The sequence below is a fragment of the Dipodomys spectabilis genome, unplaced genomic scaffold (genome assembly GCF_019054845.1).
Source record: "Dipodomys spectabilis isolate Male_0828 unplaced genomic scaffold, ASM1905484v1 ptg000183l, whole genome shotgun sequence".
In the NCBI taxonomy this organism is placed as follows: Eukaryota; Metazoa; Chordata; class Mammalia; order Rodentia; family Heteromyidae; genus Dipodomys; species Dipodomys spectabilis.
The window spans coordinates 2,212,026-2,234,169 of record NW_024870860.1 but is presented as its reverse complement, the minus strand read 5'-3'; the positions used below and the strand labels follow the sequence as shown (position 1 = coordinate 2,234,169).

The 22,144-nt window shown below is 40.1% G+C and overlaps 1 long non-coding RNA gene across 1 annotated transcript; it reads right to left on the bottom strand.

Annotated features, from left to right (window-relative positions):
• Positions 1-2,526: 2,526 nt before the first annotated feature.
• On the bottom strand, positions 2,527-16,995 carry LOC122121082. Its single transcript, XR_006149872.1, has 3 exons — positions 16,983-16,995; positions 10,584-10,586; positions 2,527-2,639 (listed from the first exon to the last, which is right to left on the bottom strand). It is a non-coding gene; the product is annotated as an uncharacterized LOC122121082 (long non-coding RNA).
• Positions 16,996-22,144: the final 5,149 nt, after the last annotated feature.

The window sequence follows — 22,144 nt, the reverse complement described above, 5'->3', positions numbered from 1 at the left end:
GATATTTGATAAAGCAGCCAAAGACATACAGTGGAACAACTATTGGTGCTGGGAAAACTGGGTGAACACATGCAGAAAACTAAAAGTGTACCCCAACCAGTCTCCATGCCCTAGCATCAACTCAAAATGGACTTCAGGAACGAGTAGGTCCTTACAGGCATGCAGGAACTTCCTGAACAGATTCCCAGGGTCACAACAAATTGGAGAGATACTTGCCAAATGGGACTACCTTAAAATAAAAAGTTTCTGCATAGATAAACAAATAGCAACACAACTAGAAAGACAGCTACCTAATTGGGAAAAATATTTACCAGCAATGTATCAGAGAATGTCCTAATATCCACTATATACAGGGAACTTAAGAAACTATCGCCTCTCAAATCTATCCAATCATTACATGGAAAAGCAGCTAAAGAGAGACTTCTCAGCAGAAGATATAAAAATGGCAAAGAAACAGATGAAATGTTCACCACCTTACCCCAATCAGAATGGTCCACATCCTAAATTCAGCCAAAGACAAATGCTGGAGGGGATATAGAGAAAGAGGAACCCTACTGCATTGCTGTTGGGAATGTATACTAATACAACCACTTTGGAAAGCAGTCTGGAGGGTCCTCAGAAAGCTAAATATAGACCTCCCGTATGACCCAGCCATACCACTCCTAGGCATCTACACTGAGCAACAAGAACCAGGATAGAAAGACATTTGCTCCTCCATGTATATTGCAGCACTGTTCACAATATCCAAGATTTGGAAACAACTCAGATGCCCCACTACAGGTGAATGGATCAAAAAATTGTAGTACCTATATACAATGAAATATGCAGCCATTAGAAAGGACAAAATAATGTCATTCACAGGGAAATGAGTAGAACTAGAACAAATCATTTCGAACAAGGTAAGCCAAGATCAGACAGACAAATGGCACATGGCTCCCTGATATGTGGATGTTAAAACCAAAATGCAAGGATATGACAAAATAAACAGGACTCAAGAAACAAGGGACCACTAGTTAATTTGTCATATCATTTCTAAATTCCTCCATGTTCTTGACCATATGTATGATGTATATATATGCATATATATTCCATATATGTGTGCACATCTGAGGGAAGCTAGGAGGAGGACACAGAATCAGAGGGTAATGGAAAAACACACAACAGAGGGGCCCATCAGCTACACCTGACATTGATGAAAATAAACTAAGCAACTGAAGGGCAGCAATGGGAGTGAGGGAATGAGAGGGAAAGAGGGAGCAGCATACACTAAACAAAAGGAATGAAAGGTACATATCACCCGATTTGGAAGAAATAGTTGTATTGTCAAGGCTTATACAATTCACAAACTATAGACCATGATAATGACAACTTTGCATTGTGAAGGTTAAAATGAATATATGACTTTAACTAAGTATTACTATTCCACAATAAGTGTAATCACTTAATCTCAATAAAAGCTATTTAAAACATTATTACCCTTTGGACTTTATTCTAACAATTCATAATGTGGCATGATTTTTTTTTCTGTATTTCTATGTCTAGTCTAATTTCCATAAGGGATTTTGATAGGTTAAAAATAATTTCTTTTTTTCTCAAAATTTTATTAAATGCTAACAAAGAAAATTGGAGAAGAATAGAATTTTAAATCAGAAAAAACATTTCTGTTTTAAAATTGTTTTGGATTTCGTTAGAGGGTAGAAAAGCCAATGTAGAGAATTTATTTAGAATAGTCTTTTATATGAAAAACAAAATTAATAATCAGTACTTTGGCATTTCTTTTCAAGAAAAGAAATTTGTAAATAGGATCTTTTTTTTTTCTATTGTGGAAAGAATGGCTTCTCTTAGACATGAGAAAATGATAGTATAATGTTACTGGTGCAAGTATTGAAGCTATTAATGCTCTGGATTTCTTGATTTCAAGATCCCTTTTTGTTTTGGTCAGTCATGGGGCTTGAACTCAGGGTTTGGGCCCTCTCTGCGAGCTTCTTTGTTCAAGGCTAGTGCTTTACCATTTTGAGCCACAGCTCTACTTCCAGCTTTCTGGTGGTTCATTGGAGATAGTGTCTCATAGACTTTCCTCTCCGGGCTGGCTTTGAACTGTGCTCCTCAGATCTCAGCCTCCTGAGTAGCTAGGATTACAGGTGTGAGCCCCTGGCACCTGGCCAGGTTCTCTTTTAAATAAGTAATTTTATTTATGGCAAATGTTTTGAAAAGCCTTTACAAATAAAAAATGTTAATAAACAATGGTTAAAACAATTAAAAAGATGTAGACCTTTAGAACTACATCTTAGGAGATTATAGACTAGTAGAAAAAAAGTAGGTATTCAGAAAGCATTAGGATGGGCAGAAGGGAAAGTGGGCAGGTGATTACACACCAGAGCCTAATGGTCTACCACACCATCCAGGAGACTGGATGTGGCAGAACACAGGCAGAGGCTTGGGTTCTCTTATCATATTGCATTGTCACCTTTTCCTAGACCAGTGGACAGGTTTGATCGAGACAGGCAACTGAGATGACATGGAGGCCCAAGAGGGGGCATGTTAAGCAGAGGCAGAGGTTGTCCCGGGAACAGAGCTTTTGATGAATTTGACCAGAGAGGGAAATGAGATTTTGAAAGATACAGTGGGAATTATAAAATCTAAGTCACTTTATAAATACTATTTTCCACATAAGTTTCAGTAATACATGAATCTGTTAATTATGTCTGAATATTTAACCAACTTCATATCAGTATGGTATTACTCTGTGAAAGGCTGATCCTGGGACAACTTTTATGATCCACCTTTTCTGATGTAGAAATTGACTGAAGCGTCAATTGAAGGTTAAAGGAAAACTCTTCATTTCTCTAGAGCTATTAGACCTGAAGACAGCATGTGTGGATATGGATCTCGTACCTGGGGATTAGGTAAAGACACCAGGTAAGGAGTGAATTTGTGTCCTCTGAAAGCCTATGATGAAGTGGAAATCTATGTACTTTTATTTGCTTATATTGAGAATTGTGATCATTGAATTATGCTTTATAATTAGATATCCCTAGGCAGATACTGATTTGGAGCTTTGATTTACTGAGATAATTTTTTTTGTGTGTAAGTACCTAGGTGAAAACTTTTTGCTGTTGTTAGTGATGGTGGTCGTGGGACTTGAACTCTGGGCCTGGGTGCTATCCCTCAGCTCTTCAGCTGAAGGCTAACTCTCTACTACTTAAGCCACAGCACCTCTTCCAGTTTTCAGTGGTTTATTGGAGATAAGAGTCTCATGGACTGTCCTGCCAGGGCTCGCTTTGAACCGCAATCCTCAGATCTCAACCTCCTGAGAAGCTAGGATCACAGGCCTGAGCCACCAGTGCCCAGCTTCTAGATAATAACTTTTTAAAACAAGTTTGCTCTGTTGCAGTTAGATTTGAAACTATTTTTAAAGAGCTTTATAATTTTATATTAGCTAAATGATTTGTGACAGATGTCTACATACTTGCTGGTGCCCTAACAAGTATATGGCGTAGCATATTTATGTATGTCTCAAGAAGCTTTCTAAATACCCATACATTATATACTTCTCTGAGACCTTTCAGAGTTCTTTTAGCTTCTTGGTATTGCATCTTACTTTATAGTCATTTGTAGATGTGGGTTGCAGCTCCAAGAGAAGTTTCTCCTGTATTTTGCTCCTGTTAGACATTTCTCTATGGCTTCATGATACTTTAGATCTTTGCCAATTCTGCTAGTTAGATTAGGTATGTGTTTGCTTTTACAGTAGTATTGGCCTTCATGGTGTCTGCTGAGAAAGTGATAGGATATACTGTAGGGTAAGGCATGGTGTAGAGCAAGAAACTGTGTAAGACCATCTTTCTGTAAATTAGAAAACTTGATGCATCTGTATTTCTATTTTCCTTCTTTTAAAGAATCTAAGCTTTTATGCAATCTTGTTTTTATTTATTGTTAGTATTATTCTGGAGAAAGTTCCAGGGTGACCTGGAGTTCTCTGTGTCCCAGGCTGACCTCTAACTTGTGAGCCTGCTACAACCACCTCCTGAATGCTAGTGTTCCGCTCTGTTCCACTATGCCAGACAGAACTTCTTTTCCTTGAGTATCTGTTCTAAAAGACAAATGTATAAAATACTAATGCCAAAAGTAAAATTAGGTTTTCCACCATTCTCTTCTATGGAACCGGAACAGAAACTTTTTGAGTGGTTGCTCAATCTCGAATTCCATAGTTTCAATGATCTTTCTTTTACTTCAATTACATGTACGTATGTATGTATATATACATATATACACATACACACATAATATCTATATGTGTGTATGTAGAGGTGGCTGTGCCATTTATGGGGCTTCCAAGAGTGGTGTAAGGAAGACATGACTTGTGGCATTCATTTTGGGTTTGTTTGTGACTAATTTAGGCGATGATAGTTTATACATAAGTCTTAGAGTAAGATATTTTTGTGTGTGCAGGATCTGGGGCTTGAACTTAGGGCCTGGGTACTGACCCTGAGCTTTTGTGCTTAAGGCTAGCACTCTACTTGAACCATGTATGTCTTCACTTCTGGCTTTTTAGAGATAAGAGTCTCACTGATTTTCCTGCCCAGCCTGGCTTTGAACCACAATCCTCAGATCTTAGCCTCCTAAGTAGCTAGAATTACAGGTATAAGCCACCAACATCAGGTAAGAGTCACTTTTTGTGGTTGTGGTTGTAGTTGTGGTTGTTGTTTAATTGTTTCTGTAGTTTTCAGAGCTGAGGTCTGAAGTTAAATTTTTGCACTTGCCAGGCAAGTTTCCTTTCAATGAGCGAAGTCCCCAGCCCCTGTTTTTTTGTAATCAGCTGATGTGCAGTCAGTGCTGTCATGTGAACTTTGGATCTGTGAGGAAGTGAATGAGAAGTGATGTGCAGTCCATCCCTTGCTCATGCCGAAAACACTGGCAGTAGTTACTAGAATAAAGGACAGACTCACGTGACTAAGTAGTTCTGACAGTTTTGAGTTTCCTTCACAGGTCTGGCATGGAGTGTCATCAATATCATTTAAAAACATAGTATTTTGATAAAAGCATAATAGACAACCACACATGAGTTTTCAATAATACTGCCATAGAGTTTATACTGTTGAGAGCAGGTAATTGTATGTTATCAGGTAACATTTGATGAAACTCCATCCACTGTTAGAGATTTGGGTTCAGTGTGAAGGCTGACTACATTTGAGCTAGGTCCTAAAAGCCTTGAAATGTTCAACAGCAATTTTGGAGCATAGTCACACAAATAGGCATGCTTTTCTCTAGGATAACAATTCAAAGTATAGACAGAGTCTCTCAGGCTGTTTCTTGTAATGAACTTAGCATTCTCAGTTTGCTTTCAGCAGAACACTATTTGTCAAAACAAATTGTTGCTCATCTTTGTAGATTTGATCACACGGTTCAATAAGCTGCGAGTACACCATGAGTTTTGAATTTATGCATAAAATAATATAGGTCAACACAAAGGGTAGATCTGTGATTTTTCCTCTCTGTAAAATCAGTTCACTGCTCAAGTTTAATAAATGCTGATTTTTATAGTCTCAGGTGTTTGTGTTTCCCTTTTTCTCTTTCCCCACATCTTTTTAGTCATTAATTGCCAAACAGTACAAACTGTAAGCCTGTAGGGTTTTAATTGTGTGTGTGTTCCGGTCCTGGAGCTTGGGCTCTGGGCATGGGCTCTGTGCCCTGAGCTTTTGTGCTTAAGGTTAGTGCTATTCTGTTTGAAGCAAGCGACAGCTCCACTTTCAGCTTTTCTGGTAGTTTGAGATAAGAGTCTCATGGACTTTCCTTTTTGGGCTGGCTTCAAACCACAGCACTCAATCTCAGACTCCTTGGTAGTTAGGGTTGTAGTCACGAGCCATTGATGACTCATTTTGTGTTTTAATCTTTGTTTCATGGCAAGAGAACAAAGAAAACATTGAAATAACTTAGCATTGCTATTCTGCTAGACTTTGGGACTACTGGTGCTTAAAAATGAAGTGACCCACTGGGGTCTGGCTGATGGGTAGATGTGAGCATTTATGAAGGGGCTTCAACTAGGTGTGTGTCATTTTATACATCAAATACATTTGAGTTAAGATCTTGTTTAAAGCCAGGCACCAATGGTGCATGCCTGTAACCCTAGCTACTCAAGAGGCTGAGAGCTGAGGATCACGGTTGGATGTCAGCCATGTTAAGAAAGTTTGTGAGAAATAATCTTATAAATGCGTTAGAAACAAATGCATGAAAGAAAAAAAAACATTTAAATACATGTCTTAGGTTTCATTTTCTTAACATCACCTTATCTGACCTTTTCTGCTTGACTCATACATATACTAGATAATGCAAATAAGGGAATCCATGGGACCTATGTTTCTTTGGGCTTGGCTTACTTCATTTAATGTAATTTTTTCCCAAGTCTTTCCATTTCCTAACAAATGTGGCAATGTTATAGGATTACTTCTTTGTTGCTTTGTATGTCCCTCCCCCACAGTATAACCCCTGCTTTCACTGTATTTTATATGGTATAATTTGTGGAGGGGAAGGGGAAAAACAAGTCGTTTAAATAAGGATACAGGTGGACCCGTTGCAACAATGAGAAGTACAAGTTGTCGTGTTGAAAACGAACTTTACAACTTTGGGGGGTGGAGAATTGGGTGGGGGGGAGGGGGGAGGCTGGGAAGGGATGGGAAGGGTAAATAATGGAGGAAGCTACAATGCTTGATAAGAAATGTACTCACTTTCTTGCCCATGTAATTATAACCCTTCTGTACAGTATTTTTACAATAAAAAAGAAGAAGGAAAAAGAAGAAAAAGAAAAAAAAGAAAGTTTATGAGATCCTTATCTCTACCCACCAAAAAGCTGGAAGTGGAGTTGTGTCTAAAGTGGTAGAATCCTAGCCTTGCGAAAAATACCTCAGGGGCAGTAGCTAAGTCCTGAGTTCAGGCCCAGGACCTGCAAATAAAAATGAACAGACAAACATCTTGTTCATAAAGTAAAAGTTTTTAATAAGAGCACAGATCTGTAGCCAACTGATACTTGACAAAGGAGCCAAAAGACACACACTGGAGAAAAAAATACTCTCCAATAAATGGTGTTAAGAAAGCGGGTCATCCACTTAAGATACTGAAAGTGGGCCTTTTGTCACCTTCTAAAAACAAAAACAAAAATCTCCAAGAGGTACAGAGAGCTCAAAATGAGAACTGAAGTTTTAAATCTACTACAGAAAAATGTAAGAAAACTTATGAAACACAGGCAATTATTTTCTGAACAGGACTCCAGAGAATGGAAACAAACATGGGTAAATGGGACAGTATCAAATTAAGAGTTTTTTCAAAGCAAAAGAAGTGACCAGAATCAAGAGACAACTCAAAGAATAAGAGAATAATCTTTGCCAGCTATCCAACAAATAAAGAATTGATATCCATACTACACAGAGGACTGAAATTAGACATAAAAAACCCACAAATAATGTAATTACATAGTTTAAAGAAGAATAAAGGGATGGCTAATAAAGTCATCAGGAAATGTCCAACAGCCTTAGTTATAATAAAGAACATGCAAATAAGGAGGAGGCTGCAATGCTTGGTAAGAAATGTATGCATTATCCTGCCCATGTAATTGTAACCCCTCTGTACAGTATGTTCTCAAATAAAATAAAATAAAATTTAAAAAAAAAAAAAAAACTGCAATAAGATTACATCTACTTCAGTTAGAATGACAGCCACCAAGAAAATGCTGGCAAGATGCATTAGAAAAGGAATCTTTATAGTCTTTTGGTGGGAATGTAAACTAGTGGAATCATTATGGATATCAGTCTAAAAATAAACCCTTGCAAAGACTCCACTATATCAGTATGAGGCATATGTCAATAGAATAAATCAATATACCAGAAAGATGTCAGAATAACTCATGTTTATTACAGCACTGTGTAAAACAGCCAAATAATGGAATCAGGCAACTGGAATCTTCTTCTTCTTTTTTTTTTTTTTTTTGGTCAGTCGTGGGCCTTGAACTCTGCGCTTGGGTGCTGTCCCTCAGCTCTTCAGCTTAAGGCGAGCGCTCTACCGCTTGAGCCCACAGCATCACTTCTGGGGATTACAGGCATGAGCCACTGGCGCCCAGCATTGGAATCTTCTTAAATGATAAAGAGGAAGTGGTATTGATGCACAATGGAATGTTACACAGCCATGAAGGAAAATGAAATCATGTCGCTTTCAGAAAAATGGATATAATTAGAAGACATCATAATGAGCTAAGCTAAAAAAAAAAAACCCACAAGATATATGTTTTTTTCTCCTATATAAAAGCTAGACCTAAAAAGCAAATGTATTTGTAGACATGATTCTACTTTTATTATTATGGGCAGACATACAATTTCAGTCTACAAGTCTATTTAAGAGGAGAAGGGGAAAACAGGGTGAATAATTTTGAGATACATTGTAACTATATATGAAAATTACTTGAAAGCTGTTGATCAATAGCAAGTTGGGGGAGAGAGAGAGGCTAGGGTGGAGCACTAGTAAGAGGGTTGACTAACTAAGGGGAAAGAGAATGAATATGGTTTTAGTAGATTTTTGTCAAAATAAAACTGAAACTTGTTGAAATTGTTTTGAGAAGAGGGAGGATAACATTACGTGGAAATGTCACAACTATAACTATTTTATGATAATTTGTTAAATGCCAGGGACTTGTTGCTTACATCTATAGTCCTAGCTACTTAGGAGGTTGAGATCTGAGAACTACAGTTTGAAACCAGCTCAGGCAGATGAACCTGAGATAGATATTCTGATCTCTAGTTAAACAGTAAAAAAAAAAAAAAAAAAGCTGGAAGTGAAAGTATACCTCAGTGGTAGAGTGCCAGCCTTGAGAGAAAAAGCTGACAGAGGGGAGAGAGAGAGAGAGACACCCTGAGCTCAAGACTCAGAAACCTTTACAACAAAAGAAAAAGCAAAACCAAAGTGGAAGTTAATCAAAATTTATGGCAAAAAGAAACTGTGAGATTAAAAAAAAATGGTTAGTAATTTTTCTTTGTTGATCATGGGGCCTGAACACTTAGCCTAGGCTCTGTCCCTCAGCTATTCAGCTCAATGCTAGTGTTCTTCCACTTGAGCCAAAACACCATTTCCAACTTTTTCTGCTTATGTGGTGCTGAGGAATCGAACCCAGGGCCTCATGCATGCTAGGCAAGCACTCTACCACTTGGTCACTTTCCCAGTCCCTGTTACTAATTATTAAAGAGATGTACAGAGGGGTCACCATTTCATAAGCAGATAATGAATGTATTTCTTTGGTGGCAATTTCACCCCTTCCTTTGCTCTCTCCATTTCCCTCTCCCATCTCTACCTACAAATTGTATAGTTCATTTTCCTGATAGTGTCTACTGAGTATCAATGCTGCATTTGTTTAACCTTGGTTCTTCCATTTTTTGCCTACTCTTACCCCCCAAAGACAGTTAAAGGAACAAACAGACAAAAAACAATAAACAAAGACCAAAAAGCAAAAAACACCATCTTCATCAACAATGGGAAAAAAATATTAAAAACTTGTTGCCATTTCCTGGCATTCATGTTGATAAATATTATTTTACAAGTTCACTGGCACAGAGGCATTCATTGCACCTTTGGGTCCTTTCCTTAAGAGTACCTCCTTTAATTGTAAGGGTCTTTTAAAACTGATTGCAGTTTCTACACGCTTAGAACACACAATATTTAAGTTGAGATGTATTTTATTAATGCAGCTTAATTTATATGTACTTTAAAACCTTAAAAAGCCATCATTGAAAACTTCTGCACTAGGATGAAAAAAATGCTGGATTCTGTATATAACTGTAATATTTTCCCAGCAATATTGGGAATTGAGCTTGGCTTGTTAGACCAAGCCTGTGTCACTTGAACCACACATCCAATTCTACATTTTAACAGTTTACTAAAAGTAATATTTCTTTTTCTGGGCCTTCATAAAATGTAATGTTCAATTAGTATTAATGTCAATACAGAAAGGAAAAGAAAGAGGTCATGTGAATTAAAATTCTAATTTTCTTTGTGCTTTCATTTCATCTGTAGATGGTATATTAAAATGAAATATATAAATTAATTCAATGTCTTGTTTTGCTGGATTAGTTATTACCAGCTTATTTATAATCATATGTGATCCTTTTTGTAAAATTTATTTCTACCTTATTGCCATTTTCTGAGTTTGTTCAGATGGTCTTTTTCTTCCTTTTGGGAGTATTAGGTTTGAACTCAGGGCCCTTGCACTAGCCACGCAGAGGCTCCATCACTTGAGTTATGCCCCCAATCCTTTTTCATTATTATTTTTTTTTGTCGGTCGTGGGGCTTGAACTCTGGGCCTGGGCGCTGTCCCTCAGCTCTTCAGCTCAAGGCGAGCGTTCTACCGCTTGAGCTACATTGCCACTTCCGGTTTTCTGGTGGTTTCTTGGAGATAGGAGTCTCACGGTCTTTCTTGCCCGGGCTGGCTTTGAACCGCGATCCTCAGATCTCAGCCTCCTGAATAGCTAGGATTACAGGCGTGAGCCACCAGCGCTCGGCTTCATTATTTTTTGAATAAAGTACCTTTTTACCCAGGCTAGCCTGACCACAGCCTGCCAAGTAAGAGCTCCCATGTCTGTATAGCTCTTGTGGCAGGTGTAAACACTACACCAGCATTTTGTTGGTCTCTTACTACAACCAAACACTGTGGTGCCAGGCCCAATAGTCTTATTTTTTATTGGGAGTATTTTTAATACTTGTAGTTTAAGAATATTTATGTTTGAGGCTGGGAATGTGCCTTAGTGGGAGAGTGCTCGCCTAGCAAGCATGAAGCCCTGTGTTGGATTCCTTAGTACCACATAAACAGAAAAGGCCAGAAGTGGCACTGTATCTCAAGTAATAGAGTGCTAGCCTTGAGAAAAGAAGCTCAGGAGCAGTGCCAGGCCTGAGTTCAAGCCCCAGGACTGACAAAAAGAAAAAAGAAAAAAAGAATATTTATGGTATGCTCACTCTTTCCCTCTTTCTGTCTCTCATGCTGATCATGGTGCTTGAACTCAGGACCTGGGCACATAAGCCCAGTGCTCTACCATTTGAACTAATTCACTAAAGCTAGTGCTTTACCACTTTGAGCCACAGCTCCATTTCTGGTTTTCTGGTGATTAACTGGAGATAAGACTCTCACATACTTTCTTGCCTAGGCTTGCTTTGGACTGTGATTCTTGATTTCAGCCTCCTGAGTAGCTAGGATTATAGGCATGAGCCACTGGTGCCTTGCCTATATCCCATTCTTAATTTTAGATTATTTATGGAAATTTCTATTTATAAAATAACTTTTCACATTCTGGAAATTTATATGGATAAGAAATTCATTTTGGTGTGGCAGTTGTATGTGTACAGAACTCCTTGAAAAGCAAACCCTTAAGAAATAAGACACTAAACTTGAGCTCAGTGACTCCCACTTGTAATCACTAGAGACCTGGGAGGATCATGGTTTGAGGCTATCTGGGGAAAAGGACTGAATATCAACAAGCCAGGCTTGGGGGTATGCATCTGTAATCTCAGCTATGCAGAAAGCGTAAGTAGAAAAATCTTGCTTCAGTGCAATGCTCTTAAGTTCAAACCCTAATACTGCTTTTATTGGAAAAAGAAGAAATGGGTCATTATTATTTTTTTTTTGCGAGCTTATGTTTGTAAAAGCATTGGTGTAATTCATTCATATGACTGCAGAGGCTTTTGCTGTTTTTCAGTGGCATGAAGTTAAAGGCCCCAAAGAAAGAAACCTTGGAGGAGGAGACCCTGGGTGACCTGGATGAGGAGTCCCCAGCCAAGTAGGGTGTTTTGCATATTTTCTCATTGGATTGTAATCTTTTCATACATCTTCTTAATGTATTAATAAGGAGCAATGTAGTTCAAGCTATCTAATGAGTAATTGTTTTTAACTTAGTCAACTTACTTGGGGTCTGAAACTTACATTCCCATTTTTTCTTGCTAACAGTAGATGGCATTGGGTCTTGCCTTATGACCATAGTCATTCCCTGCTTCGTTTTTAAAAATATTTTTGTTATCTTTAGGTATTTGTACAGAGCAGTTTATGAATATTGTGTGTCTTGATCAATGTTACCCTTTCAGCATTCTCCCCCAACCCTCCAAGCCACCCTTCCCTTTACTTATCTTAATTCTAGGTTATGTATTGAATGTTTTGCAATTTAATAAAGAAATTTATGTGTACTCTGCATCTTGATTTGTGTCACCACATCAACATCTTTGCACACTCCCTTTTGACACACCCTTTCCCTTAATGTGTCTCAATTCTGTGGTATGGATTCTTGCCTGCATTCTCCACACTTCCCTCTTCATCTACCCTTCTCCCCTTCCTCCCCTAGCCTTCTCCTCTTGCTAGCACCAATATCCTGGTTCTTGTTTTGCTGGGCTTTGATTTAAAGTCTACACAATTGCTAATGAGTGATTTAAAATTTTTTAGGTACTGTGTTTTGAACTGGAGCCTTGAGCTCTTGCTCAGCTTTCTGACAGCTAGTGCTGCACCACTTAGTTGCTGCTGGTTATTTTGGAGATGGAGTCTACGACTTTTTGCCTGGGCTGGCTTCAAACTGCAATCCTCTGGATCTCAGTCTTCAGAAGAGCTAACATGCAGCATGACCCACTTGTGTCCCCTTCTAATGGGTTTTAATAAAATTAATGAGTTAAATTCAAATATTCTGTTCTTTGCCCACCTCTTTCCATCAGTAGCTTGTTCAACTCATTTCTTCTGTTACTCTCGCCAAGTCCCTCTTTTCTCGCTTTTTTTCTTGTAGCTAAGGTGTCTGGTCCGTATCCAGCAGGTTTCTACTTTAAGTCTACTTGTCCTTTTGAGTTCCTGTGGGATCTTGCTTAGCCAAACCCAAGCTCAATGACTCCTCACAGTTGTCCGCCCTGCCTGAACCCACAGACAGGCACTGTAATCATTTGAAACCTCTGCATGTCTTGACTCCCAGTATTCTGAAATGAGCCCTCAGTTCCACCTAGCAATCTGTTTCAGGGTTTCACTTTTACCGCCTTTACAGCTTAGACCTTCTTGTCTGCTCAGAACTCTGACTCTACCCTTTCCTTCTCACCCCACACCTCCTCTTTCATTCTCCCTGTGCAGCTCTGTGTCTTAAACAAAGTGGGAGCCATCAGATGGGAACTTCACAGTTTTCTCACTGTCAAAGGTACAAACCTGTCTATAGCCACTCACCTCCTAGCTTTCTGCCTTCCTGGTAAAAGACTATCTTCTTACAGCTCTTCAAGTTTTTTGTCTTTTCTCTCTCAAATTCATAGAAACTTCATAGTTACGGCTTTTCTCCTCTGAATTCATCTTCTTTCTCCCAGATCTGGTCTTGGAATCAACATTTTAAACATGGTCATTCTCATGCTGGCGCTGGGACTTGAACGCAGGGACTCTCGTTTGACTTTTTTGCTCACGACTGGCAACATTAGCTAAAGCCATGCCTCCAGTTATGTTTTTTCTGGATAATTGGAGATAAGAGTCTGAAGGATTTGTGTACCCAGGCTGGCTTCAAACTGTGATTCTTAGATCTCAGCCTCCTGAATAGGTAGGATTACAGGTGTGAGCCACTGGTGCTTAGCACTCAGAAATCTGCTGAACCTTCTCTTGACCCTCCATTCTCTCATGCTTCCATCTTTCTGAGTTGTGTTCCCTCTTTCTTCATTTCCATACCCCATCCGCATTCCTCACTTCACTCTTGCCCTCTTGTCCTTCTGGAAGCTGTCACCATGTCTCCTGATGTAATGGTTGTTTCAACATGAGTCTTCTTGTTTCTCAGAAGCATTGGAATTTATTGTTTTCTTAAACATGTCCTCTCACTGGCTTCTGACATCACTGTACTGGATTACCTTCTGCCTCTCAGTATCTCCGTTGTAGGCTCATCCTTATCTTGTTGGTCTTTTAAAATGCCATTTCCTTCAGCTTATCTTCTAGAGCCCGTTTGTGGGATCTTATGTATCCTGTGGCTTAAACTGTCAGATATATCTCCAGAATTTATCTCTGAGTCCTTCCTTCAGTATACTTCTGGACACCTCCCCTGATCCCATATATTCCTTGTATTCCACATCTCCAGGATTTAGCAAATTACTTTCATTACAAGCCTCTGAGCCTCCTTAGTTGTTTCCACAAACTAGAAGCCTAGGAATCACCCATGCAACTCCTTTTGAGACTGCCTCTCCCAAATTGAATCCTTCCCTCTGCCCTGTGTGATTTGTACCCTACCTCCAACAGCACAGTCACCTGGCTGTCACGTGTCTCCCTGCATTTTCAGCTTGTATGCCAAAGTGGCATTCAGACTGCTGTGCCCTCTTGCTCACTGAATCCTGTTCTTCTTTAAGTTTCTGACCTGACCTGCCCAGTCCTACATGGTCTGGCCTCCACAGGACCCCTGGCTCTAACTGTGCCTTCCTGGGTTCACTTCATGTCTCCTATTTTTAATCTCAGACATACCTGTCCTCTACTACTATCCTCACATCTGACATACTTTCACAAGTATTGATTTCCTGTTCTCTATTCTTCCATTCATCTTCACCTTCAAACCATTGGAACTTTTACTCATTCTTCATCTGCCCAAGGCAGCGTGTCTAAAGAGCATAGACTTGAACCTAGAGTGCTGAGTACAAATTCTAGCTCCACCACTCACCAGACTGGACAAGTTATTTAATCTTTCTTCATTGGTTCTGTTTTCTTCATCTGTAAAATGGTAACAATATAGTACTTGTGCTAAAGGATTGTTGTAAGGAGTGTGTGTATGTGTAAGGGAGAGAATGTACACATAGTGCCTAGCATCTGGTTAGCACTATAGAAATATCACTGTGAATATCTATATAGATATAGAAATATCAATATTATCAGTGTGACTTATCCTAAGAGTAAAAAGGCCATAATTATTGGTGATTATCAAAAGAATTAATTTGCTATTCAAAGCTGATGGGAACATGCTTTGTTCTCATAACTCCACGTTGCTCTTATGTCCTCTCACCTCCCACCCCTCCTACCCCCGAGTCCTTCCTGGTTCTCAGGAATAGTTCATCCCTGACTTCATCTGAAGTGCAGGACCAAAGCCAGGCACTGATGCCTCACTCCTGTCATCCCAGTTACTCAGGAGGCTGAGATCTGAGGATCACAGTTCAAAGCCATCTCAGGTAGGAAAGACTGTGAGACTCTTATCTCCAATTAACCACCAGAAAACCAGAAGCGGCACTGTGGCTCAAGTGGTAGAGCAGTAGCCTTGAGCTGAAGAGCTGAGGGACAGCACCTAGGCCCAGAGTTAAAGCCCCATGGCCTACAAAAAAAGGAAAGTTCAGGACTAGGATGATACCTCTGCTAGAAAATCTCAAATGGAATTTAAATTCCAAACAGGACAGTTTGGATAATAAATCCCAAATAGGACCAGACAAAGAATCTCCAAAGAAGAGTCTAACAACTCCTGGTTTCTTCTTCGAGCCCAATCCTTTTATCTATCCAAAGACTCTATATGAAAGACTTACCTCTCCCCTCTTGTCCCAATCTTCTTATGTATCTAAAGATCGAATATGAAGGAATGACCGCCGCCTTACTGTCTCAGGCACATATGGACCAGGCAAAGCCCAGGTATGTGTGGACTTGATGTGCAGGCAGGGCAGTCTGACCCAAGCCTGGCCTTCAACATTCCACTGTGAGCTGATTGAAAGTCCCTGCCTTTCTCTGCCCTAATAGCCTTTTGATAACCTCTGGCCCCTGGCTCAGACCCCACAAAACCCACCTCCAAACCCAGCTTCTTGTAGCCTCCATTCCTGCAGGAAGGTTGGTTGCCGCTTGCTGATTCTCAGTAAGTAGACCTGTCGAGATGGAGAGTCCAACCTGTTCCTATTCCTTTTTCTATTTTTCTTAACAAAAACTGCAAAATATGTTGGAAAAATAAGATTAATAGTTAATATGATGACTTAAGCAGTGACTTGCCTAAATAAATACATGTAAATTTATATGAATGTTGGGAAAGTACATTAACTGGATACCTCTGGGAACACATAATATTCTTTCTGAACCAATGAACATTTATATATAGTTGGGTGATATAAGGTTGAGTAACAGAATAAAATATAGCATCATTCTAATCTTCATACTTATGGAGATACTGTAGCATTCATAAAAGACAAAGTGATTCTATGATCTCTCTAAGAGATGGCAATCTCCATGAGGGCTAGTCCACAAATCTCCACTGGCCATAGCTGTTACTAAGCATCTGGTTGAACTGCTGGTGCTGCCATGTAGAGCAGCCAGGTTGGCCAACCATGCTGAGAAATCCTGGTTTCTGTTTTCTCTTGTCAAGCTTTTGAAAGTTGGAAAAACTATATCAAATGACAGTGACACTGGCTGGTCTCAGCCTTGTCTAAATAGTGATTTAACATTGCTGCTTTCAATAATATATAATGTGTACTTCTCAGTTATAGAAACTCTAGATGAATGAATTCAATACTATATACCCAGTAATGTTTTCTTTTACTGACAATCACAACTGCTCTTCTTTTTGATGTTGCTTCCTTAGAGGAATGTGAAATGTTCTTTGTCCCATGTGTTCTAATATGTGAGGATAACTGTCACAACTTGTATTTTGTTATAAAAGTAGCATTTCTGAAGTATTACTGTGCGCCAACATCTGCTCTTTATAGAACTGTGTATTAATTCACTGAACTCTGAACTGCTCTGAGCAGTTAACTCTTACCTTTCTCACATGGAAGCACAGGGTTAAACAACTTATTAGTAAGTACATGGCCAGAATTAGAGTCTAACTGTGCACCAGACAGAAAATGATAAGAATGGTTACTTGGAATTCAACTGACCATCCTGTTAGGGACTTCCATTAGCTGGGAATAGGTTGCTCAGTCCTATAATCATAGCTCCTCAGGATGCAGAGATCTGAGGATTGAGGTTCAAAAGCCAGCCCAAGCAGGAAAAGTCCATGAGACGCTTATCTTCATGTAACCACCAGAACTGAAAGTGGCAATGTGGTTCAAATAGGTAGAGCGCTAGCTTTGGCAAAAATGCTCAGGAACAGCCCGTAGACTCTGAATTCAAGCCCCACAATGGACACACACACACACACACACACACACACACACACACACACACACACAGAGAGAGAGAGAGAGAGAGAGAGAGAGACCTTCTCCTAAAAAGAGAAGATACTGGTTCTGTCAGCTTGAGGATTGCCAGAAAGATCACTGATGATTTCCCTAGATAGAATTGATGGAACAACCACCCTATTCCTTCCCTTCATGAAAAGAAAATGTTGAGGATATGTTTGCTTGCTTGCTATCTTGTACAAGGGTTTGAACTGAAGGACTCAGCTTGCTTGCTTGTCACTCTCCCACTTAAGTTATGCCTCCAAACTAGCTTTTTTTGTTGGTCATGGGGCTTGACCTCTGGGCCTAGGCTCTGTCCCTGAGCTCTTCAGGTCAAGGTGAGCACTTGAGCCACAGCACCACTTCCAGTTTTCTAGTGGTTAATTGGAGATGAGTCTAACAGACTTTCCTGCCTGGGCTGGCTTTGAACCAGGATCCTCAGATCTCAGCCTCCTGAGTAACTTGGATTACAGGTATGGACCACCAGCACCCAATCCAGCCTAGCTTTTGCTGGTTATTTGGGAAAAGTCATCTTGCAGACTTGTTATTCACAAGAGCTCAATTCTCCTCTATAAGACTGTAGTTATGAGCCACCGTGGTCTAGCTGAGTAACTATTAATACAAGATATCAATCTTCTATTGCACTTTGTTTCCAAGTGTATTTGTATAAACAGTGAAGATTTTGCATATTTGCGTGTTAGGTTAAATTTGCTTGCCTCACTCATGTCTGATTAGTAAGTTTTACTTAGTTCTAGGGCCCACTTTCTTTGGTTCACAGTATTTTTTCCCTAGGTTCAGGTAGAAAGTGGAAATGTGTACGTGTGGACTGGTGTTTTAGATATTCTCTTGAAATATGACTCTTTTTATAAGCTCCATTGCCCCCTTACTCCCTAAATCTCAATGTAGTACAAAGGTGAAGCCTTTATAGATACAATGCAGCAGCACTGTGGTACCTTGGAGCCCCGTAGGTTCATCACATGGACCTCTGATGGGTCTACGTGGGCTGGGTATGAGTGTCTTCCCAGGATGCACATTTAGAAGTGCCACTCCCTTTCTTGGTACTGGAAGCAACTGGTGCCACATACAATTTCTACTCTAATATTTTCCTTCAGTGATATAAACAGGACCAGAACATAGAAATACTATGTTTTATTACAACAATATACATAACCTACATTATTTCAACCTTTAAAACCATTGTAGTATTTTGTGTACAGTAAGTATTCTTTCTGTAATTCTTTTTTTTACTTTTGAATGTAACTGAAGTAATGTAGTTTGTGCGTATTTTATCATTCTAGTATAACTTCATTTGCAGTACTTACATGCAACTATTTTTCAAATTCTGAGATTTAATATTATGTTTTTGGATAATTTTATTGTACTTTTATTTCAGTTTGCCATTATGGCCTTATAAATACAAACAATAAAATCCATTCTTGCTAGTATGGAGTTCAATGTCCTTTGGAAACTACAGACTCAGGATATAACATTGTGCATACACTAATGTGTATCACCTTATTTACAACTGCTCCATAAAATTAGTAGTTCAGATGGCAGCCTCTTCATCTTGCACACTAGGCCCACTGGGCATGCTGGGGCCTCTGGTGAAGTAAAAGCCTAGCTGCAGCCCTCCCACCTTCTGCAATGCCAGTGGACTCTGGGAGAAGAAGACTTGCTGGCAGGCTAGGGCAGTCCTCAGTGGGTGTCACAGCACAGAGCCAGCTGCAGTCGCTGGAAGCTCTACCTGGGCATGGCTTACATGGCACGGTGCCACTGAAGCACTCTAGCACCTTCCTGCAGGCCCAGGGCCTGAATGTCCCTTCCCTGGGATCTCACATTGCATTTCATGATGGGGCTGACTGAATCGAAGCCATTCTCCAGATCTGCTTGTACATAGTTAGCCTTCTTGGAGCAGGGGATGACTCTGCTGGGCTGTGAGGAGAAAGACAGGCCCAGAGGTGGTTACTCCAACTTTTGTACCCAGGTCAGTGTGGAAGCTTCCTTCCCTGCATCCTCCCACCGGATCAAGCAGCCCCGCTCCTTGTCCATGGAATAGCAACCATTGACACTCATGTCAGGTACTAATGGCTGCTCTTTTGGGTTCGTTAATTTATGTAAAGAGAGCCCCTCCCTCAGACAACAAGTTATATTCTGGTTTCTGTAAACATTCTGTATCTGAGCATTCCCAATGTTTGGCTTTTTTATTCTTTCTTGTAAATTCTAGTGAAATTTGTATTTTAGGTGTTGAGGTATGGGGAAGAGCAGCCAGATTATGAATATAGTTTCCTACAAGCTTTTTAGCTAAAAAGGAAAACATATTCTCCTCTAAAACTGCTTATCAGTCAATAAATTAGAGGGGAACAAGGCTGTTTTCTCCTAAGATCAAAATATGCTAGTTTTATATGCATGCTTTATGTGTTCAAAATACAATTAAGTCGGCCTGGGAAGGTGGCTCAGTGGTAGAGCGCTTGCTTTGCATGCCTGAGGCCCTGGGATCGATTCCTCAACACCACATAAGCAAAAAGAAAAAAAGCCAGAAGTGGCGCTGTGGCTCAAGTGGTAGAGTGCTAGCCTTGAACTCAAGATCTGAGGGACAGAGCCCAGGCCCAGAGTTCAGGCACCAGGGCCGGACCCCCCCAAAAATACAATTAATTCATTCTCTATCGTGGATACAATTGGGCAAAACTAAGAGTTAAGTGTCCTGGGAGCTAGAGGCAGGATTTTTGTGAGCTTTATCCAAAGGGGGGGGAGTGGGGAGAGAGGGGGAAAGTGTTAAAATCCGTACATTATTTTGTAGAATCAAAGTAATACAAAATGAGGATGACAAAAAATCTGTCTGGTCTAGATCTCATGTGCTGCCCTTGACATGGCACTTTTGCCTTTTCTGGCTGTGGTTAGGTCCACCTGCCTGGTGGGTAAGTTGTCTTCAAGGTATCTTGGTCCTGAAGTGGGACCTGGATTACCTAGTGGCAGTGGGAACCAGTCCAAGGACAGAACAAAGACCATTTCCAATGCATGGCTCCTTAATTCCTCATGCAACTAGGATTACCAGTGAAATTTCTCTGAATTTGACTCCAGAAAACAATCACTGAACCAAAAGGAAAGGCCACCAAACACCTTTCCTATTCCTCCAATCCCTCCTTCCTTGGTAAAGCGCAAAATAGTTTTGCAGGTTTTGGTGCACAAACAAATCACCCACCCTCCCCAGGTAAACTAAGTTGCAAGTGACTAAGTCATGTAAATGCATAATGCCACACTCTTTATTCTGGACAACATCTTCAGGTTGTTTGATGCTTTAATCTTTTTTTTAAATTTCTTTTTGTCAGTTGTGGGGCTTGAACTCTGGGCCTGAGTGTTAACATGTTCCTGAACTCCTCAGATCAAGGGGAGCCCTCTACCACTTGAGCCACAACAACACTTCCTCTTATCTGGTGGTTAAGTGGAGATAACAGTCTCACAGACATTCCTGCCAGGGTCTGCTTTGGACCATGAATTTTTAAATTATATTTCTATATATTTTTGCTAATTTCAGGAGACTTGGTTCTCCTTCCTCTTTAATTTTCTCCTGTATCTTCTTGTTTTGGAACAAATGTCATGGACTGTCCATCCATTCAAAATTAAGCTTATTTCATTAATTTAATAGAAAAGGAATCAAGCCAGCCTGCATCTCAGGGCAGCTTTGCAAATAATGTTAATCTGATAATTCACATCATGACTTTTCAAAGTCATGTTGATAATTTTTTGTAAACCATTCACTAAAGAGTTCCCAATAAGCAAGAATAAATAATAATGTTCTGATTTCTAGCAAGGTTAAAAAAACTAGAAATTCATCAAAACACATTGTATGCTTCCTAGATTCCATGGTGAAGAAGCCCTTAACACTAACTCCCTCCTTTCAAACTTATAGTTTTATTCAGTTTTACTGTGATGGCTTTCATCGGTACTAGCATCAGTAATCTCCTGGTAGTATTTGACAGTGAAATTCCATTTGTTAATAGCTCAATTCTTATTGACAATGGTAGACTCATGAGTTAACTATCACAGAGCATAAAATATTGAATAGCATTAATTATAGGCAACTATTCCATAAACTAATATAAGTACCATGTATATGCATGTTCATATACTTTTTAAAATGCAAAATTACATATCTGTGTCTAGTCACCTCTGTATAACCTCTTTCCTTTCCACATCCAGTTAGTCACTCATGTTAAATACCTGAAGAATAACTTGTCCCAATGTGCCTTCAAGAGGACAGGGGTACCCAAGTCGACTGGCTGTGTCCACTCTGCCCTTGTTTTCTTAGGCAATGCGGTATCATTGTCAGGGGTGTCAGGGATCAGGTGGCTGGAACCATAGTACTATGAATTATGTAGAACACAGTATCAGAGACTAGGATACCAGGGAAAGAAGAATTGTGACTGTAATCATTGAGTCGCAGTGGCCAGGTGTAGGAAGCATGTCTCGAGTTCACTGCTCCTGCTGCTCTGAGCCCAAGGAAGCTGGGAAGGTTCCAGCTCTGGATCAGGACCAGGCTTTGTGAACAAGCCCGGGTGAGGAATCTGGGGACCTGCACAGTGGCCGCCTCGTGCAGCCTGGAAACTTCCTTAGCATGGCCTAGTCTTCTCCAGAGAAAGGCACATTCACTCCTGTGCCTCTCCTGCCTTCAGGATTCCTGCTGTCCTCTTGTCTTCTGCCATGTCCAACTACAGGTATCAACTTCTCCACACCACTGAGAGTCCATCACAGAGATGCTCACAGGGCTTCCCATGCCTGGTTCACCAAGCATGCAGGGCTCGGGGGTGCCATCCTCCAGGCAAAGTGTACCCCATTTCAGCTTGGGCGCCCCTGCCTAGGGGACCACAAACTGCATTTTTACACAGGAAGCCAGGGGTACACAAGGCCATCCTGCAGTCTAGGGCATCCTTTCCCTCCTCTTGCTCAGGTGTGTGGCGGCTGTGGAGACAACCACAACATAACATTTGATTATCTAGAAGGAAGAGGAAAAAAGCTTTATTGTCCC